General features: G+C 35.5%; 1 protein-coding gene across 3 annotated transcripts in view; it reads right to left on the bottom strand.

Moving 5' to 3' along the window:
• Nucleotides 1-5864, bottom strand: part of CARF (calcium responsive transcription factor) — a 76927-nt gene that overhangs the window by 55419 nt on the left and 15644 nt on the right. For 2 of the 3 annotated variants that reach the window (XR_002782493.1, XR_002782495.1), the window contains 2 exons: nucleotides 1135-1246; nucleotides 475-702 (listed from right to left, as the gene is read on the bottom strand). The gene's annotated coding sequence lies outside the window, so the exon portion shown is untranslated. The remainder of the gene's footprint in view (nucleotides 1-474; nucleotides 703-1134; nucleotides 1247-5864) is intronic. The other variant, XR_002782496.1, reaches the window with a different exon arrangement.

The raw sequence follows: 5864 nt of genomic DNA on the forward strand, positions 1-5864 counted from the left end.
TATATACCTACAAAGATCAGTCAAGTTATGCTTTATTTCCCTTATACCATTGCTACTTCCACTGCTTTTTCTTTAAGAAAGCACACTAGCACATGGAATGTAAGTCAGGGGCTGAGATAGTGATAAAGCAATAACCTTGAGTTGTACAAAATGTATGTACAAAAAATTAATGTAAGTTACATGTAGACTCTGGTACCTTAGCACTAGTTACTGATTATATTACATTTCCAACTGATCTCAAAGCACCAGTTTGCCTAGAGAGTGACTGAGGACTATTGGGTTGAAGTACAATTTGTAGTCCTGGAAAGAAATCTTTTGAAATCCTTACATAACTTAAAAGTGAATGCCATGGAAACAGTATTTTTAAAGCAATGTAAGTCAACAGTGTCAAGAAATTAGATCATCTAGTAAGAAAATACAAATATATATTTACAAATGGCAAAAAAAAAATGGTTATTTATAAAATATACTCACCATTTGTGCATTAGAATCCCCCAATGACTGAAGTTCATATTGAATAGGTTGCCCATTTTGGTCCACTATGTGGAACTGCTCTGCAGAAAGAGTCTGTGCATGAGTCAGGGATCCTGGTATATTCTGTGATGTGAGTGAATTATTTGCTTCATGAGTAGTAAAGGGTAAAATTCTACTGGAACCATTTTGTCCAAAGGAAGGATCTCTGGAGTCCATACAAGCTGGATGCTTTGCAGAAGAACAAAACAAAACACTTCAGTGTTTGTAAAATATGCAAATTTTTTTAAAATGTAGAATGTTTATGATAAAAATGGAAAGACAATCATTTTTCAAATAATTATTCACTTTACATTTTGCAGGAGCTGTCAATTCACAGACTGAATTGCAAGCAGTTCTTAAGTAAAATTGAGTTTTATTGTATTTTATTTCAACTTTACTGAAATAAAATTGTCCATGGAAATGGAACCTACAATGATGACATATTTTTCCTTGTGCATAAATTTTTATGAATATATCATAGGATTAGAGGTAATAAAATGTTAAAATTCTTGAATACATTAAATATAACACTATTCCTTAAGCATAAAAAGTTATTAAAAGGCATGTTGCTTTCCCTTAGGATGGGAAAAAGTTCCCAGTTGAATCTCTACCTCAAATTACCTGAGAATCTGTTTTCGAATCTTCGGAATCATTATGGTTGACTACTAATGAATCATTAGACTGTTCCATGTTGATATCATATTCAATTCCATTTTCTTCTATTATTTAATAGCTGAAAGAGTTTAAATATCTGATCAACTAAAGCACTTAACATTTTTATAGAATGTTTGTCTAAATCTCTTATCTCCCTTACTCCGTTACCCTATACAATTTAGGTTAAATCCTTTCCATTCTATAAATAAGAAAATAATCATTTTTGTTTAATGTCTTGCCAAGGCACCAGAATACATTTGAGGTGGAGCCAAGATTAGTGTTATGTAGTTCCCTCTTCCTGTCTTTAATTACACTCATATACTGGCTTGTTAAGATTGCTGTTACGTGACAGGTACTGTTATATGCTATACCCTTTCAAATACTTCTAAAATTCTCATTTTACAAAGATTTAACAGAAATAAAGCCTTTTATAAGTTAAGCATGCCCTATTGTAGCATTAAACAATTTTAGAAAAGATCTCTTGGTATAGATGGAGATTATATATATAATCATTCCACTTAATATTGTCTTGACAAGCTCTGAAAATGAAGAAATATGTATTTCAAAAAGTTTGAGCCACTTAGGCCTAGTAAAGTGATTTTCAGCCATGGCAATTTTATCTTCTCATACAATTCTTGGCCTTAAAGGATACTTGGCAATGTCTGGAAATATTTTTGGATGTCACAAAAGGAGTAGGAAAGAGTGCTACTGGTATCTAATGGGGAGAAGCTATGGGTACTGTTAAACACCTTATAATGCACAGGACAGCCCCACAACAAAGATGTCAACACTGCTGAGATTCTCAAATCCTGGTATATTATAGTGAATACAGGAGTCTGTATTATCTAAAAAGAATAATGTGTTATGTCTTTAAACTAGTGCAAAATAAAAATGAAACTAGTAAAGAATACTATTAAAAATTTATAATATAAAATAAACTTCACAGAATCTTTTAAAGACCTCACCCATTTAATTTTATCTTTCAAAAGACAGCATAATTTTTTTAAAATCTTTAAAATTTTATTTTTAAATTAACAAGTATTAAATTGAACTTTTTTGTGTGTGTATAGTTCTATGGATTTTAACACATGTATCCACCACTGCAATCAGGATACATGATAATTCTATCACCCTAAACTCTAAATTAACTTTATACCTTACACTTTAGACTTATTCAGTGGTATATATATTTGAATACATTGAAAACTTATTTTTCTCTGACAGTATCCAAACATACATTTGTAAAATTAACCATTTCATAAATCTACAAGGTTTGCCATTTCATATTTCCAAAACATTAGAACTACTAATCAAATTGTAAAATGTAAATTGTAACAGGCTATAAAATCACTTATTTTTAATATAGAACTATAAAATATCTAAAAATTGTTTCCTCTTTAATGTCTTAAATTATCACTTGTATTCTAATCTATTAGAAAAATTCCAAAAACTTATAGGTACTTCTTAGACTATAAACGGCAATTTTATTTTATAACTTTGTTGTTTTGAATTTTTTACACTATACATGTTACTTAACAATATTTGTTAAAAGGGTTTTAAAAAATAAAAATTTCCTCTAGAGACAATATAGGAGATTAGATACCATTTAAGGCTCTCTAGCTGGAAAACAAAAAAAAAAGTTGATCTAAAATGAAATCTTTATTTTGTGTCTGGGCTCTGCTACAGGAAGTAAAAATCAGAACCCTCTCTCCCCAGAAAAGAAGAAAAGCAAAATCTGTGAGCTAAAACCTAAGTGATGAGCACAAGCAAAGAGGAAAATTTTACCCAAGGCCTATGCTAATATTCATGTTTTGTGGCTGGAAAACTGGGGCTTAGACAAGCAGCTAGTTGGGGAGGAGAATTTAAAACACCCAGGACAAGACTAGGAACCTGAAACATCCTAAACCAATAGTGTGGCCTGGCTTCTATTAAGAAAAAATGCAAGTATTATTTAGAGGAACACGAACCCAATTAAGACTCTAGATTCCTTTCACATTAAGATCAATCAAATGTAAGTTTACAATCAAATGGTGCCAAAAACACACAGAAATAAACCACCATAAAAGAGAAGTCAGCAGATTTAGAAACCCCCTAAAGACTTCAAACATTGAACCCATGTGATACTGAATATAAAACAAATAAAAAAATGAATCACAGGAATAAGCAGGCAACAAAAGACTATCAAAAGACATTTAACTTGAAAAAGAACCAAACAGAACTTTCAGAAATGAGAAACATAACTACTGAAATTTAAAAGTCAATGAATAAAATTAAGTAGAAGATTAGATGCAGAAGAATTACTAAATTGCAAGACAGATTTAAAAAATTACCCAGAGATTTTCAGTCAAGATGGTGGAGAAGGGAAACATTGTGCTTGCCTCCTCTCATGACCACATAAAAATAACTAAACTACAGAACCACCATCATTCAGAATCGCCTGACGTCTAGCTGAGCAGAAGTCCTACAAATAAGGATGCAAAGAAGCCACGTCAAGATTGGTAAGAGGGGCAGAGATAAGGAGCAGGCTGGTCCCATACCCACATGTGACAGTTAAAAATCAGGAGGGTCATTTAGGCTTTGAGGGGTCCAAGCCCCACATCATGCTACCCAGCCAGGGTTCCAGTACCCTCCTCACCCTGCATGCATATGCGGGCAGCTGCCATATCTGAGTCTCCATCAACCTAACACTGGTCGCCCTGCCTTGGTGATTCTGAGACCCCACCCCACCCCACCCCACCAAACCTGTGGGCCCATCCGAGCCCCTTCTAGTGGCTTTTTCATACGAACGATCTCTCTTGGTTCATGCTGTAGACTTTCCTATAATCTCCCAAAGGTTCACAAAACCCAAACAAGCATCTAGCCTTGCATGGCCCATACCTTTTGCTGAACAGCTCCAAGCCTGGCACTAGCAGCAGCCAGCCTCACTTTCTGGCTTCGCCTCTTGAGGCAGCTCCAAGCCGAGCACAGGTGGCTGCCATCTACATACTGCCTAGTGTTTCACATCAGGTGGCCCCAGGCAGGGAACAGGCAGCTGAACTTGACCTATGGTGGGGCCCCACTCAGAAGGTCCTGGGGCCAGCACACCTGGGTAACCAGCTTCAGATGAACTGGAGCACCACCCAGCACTCATCCAAGGATGACACAACCAGAGAGGGGACGGTCAGTCCTCTCAACCAATCAGCTTGTGGATCAATCCCTCCCACTGATGTGCAATCGGCAACTAAGGCTCAACTACAACAGGTGGACACACACAACCCACACAAGGGACACACCTGGAGCACCAGTTCAGTTGACCAGGGAGACTATGTCACTGGGCCCCACAGGACACCTACTACATAAGCCCACTCTACTAAGACCAAGAGACATAGTAGTCCTACCTTATACATACAAACACACACACGGAGGCACCCAAAGCAAGGAGACAAAAGAATATGTCCCAGATGAAAGAACAGAACAAAGTTACAGAGTTCGAAACACTGGTTATAAAGATGCTCAATGAACTCAAGGGAAAAGTAGAGGAACTCAGTGAGAACATTAACAAAGAAATAGAAAACATAAAAATGAACCAGTCAGAAATGAAGAATACAGTAACTGAAATGAAGAATACATTAGCGGGAATCAACAGATTACATGAAGTAGAGGATGGAATCAGCAATTTAGAAAATAAGGTAGCAGAAAACATCCAGTTAGAACAGCAACAAGAAAAAAACAATAAAAAAATAATCAGGATAGTTTAAGGGGCTTCTGGGACAACATCATGCATACCAACATTCACATCATAAGGATACCAGAGGAGGAGAGAGAGCAAGGAATTGAAAACCTATTTCAAGAAATAATGATAAAAAAAAGTCCTTAACCTGGTGAAGGAGATTGACATACAAGCCCAGGGAGCTTAGAGTTCCAAACAAAAGGAACCCAAAGAGGTCCATACCAAAACACATCATAATTAAAATGCCAAGGATTAAAGACAAAGAGAGAATCTTAAAAGCAGCAAGAGAAAAGCAATTAGTTAACCTACAAGGAAGCTCCCATAAGACTGTCAACTGATTTCTCAATAGAAACTTTGTAAGTAAGAAGGCATTGCCATGAAATATTTGAAGCAATGAAAAGCAAGGACCTACAATCAAGATTCCTTTACTCAGCAAAACTATCATTTAGAATTAAAGGACAGAAAATAACTTCCCGGACAAGAAAAAGCTAAAGGAGTTCAACACCAAACCAGTATTACAAGAAATGTTAGTGGGACTTCTTTAAGAAGGAAAAAAAGGGTAAAAAATATGAATAAAATAGCAATAGCTATATACCTATCAACAATTTCTTTAAATATAAATGGATTAAGTGCTCTAATCAAAAAATAGATTGGCTGAATGGATAAGAAAACAAGATCCTTACATATGCTGCCTACAATAGACTTACTTCAGATCAAAAGACACACACAGACTGAAAGTAAAGGAATTAAAGAGAGATTTCATAAAAATGGAAACAAACAAAAACGCTGAAGGAGCAATACTTATACCAGACAAAACAGACTTCAAAACAAAGGCTATAATGAGACAAAGAAGGACCCAGTTATCCCACTTCTGGGTATTTATCTGAAGAAACCCAAAACACTCTTTCAAAGGGACATGTGAATCCATATGTTTATTACAGCATTATTTACAACAGCCAGGATATGGAGGCAACCTGGATGTCCATCA

This window comes from Pteropus vampyrus, unplaced genomic scaffold (genome assembly GCF_000151845.1).
Source record: "Pteropus vampyrus isolate Shadow unplaced genomic scaffold, Pvam_2.0 Scaffold146, whole genome shotgun sequence".
NCBI lineage: Eukaryota > Metazoa > Chordata > Mammalia > Chiroptera > Pteropodidae > Pteropus > Pteropus vampyrus.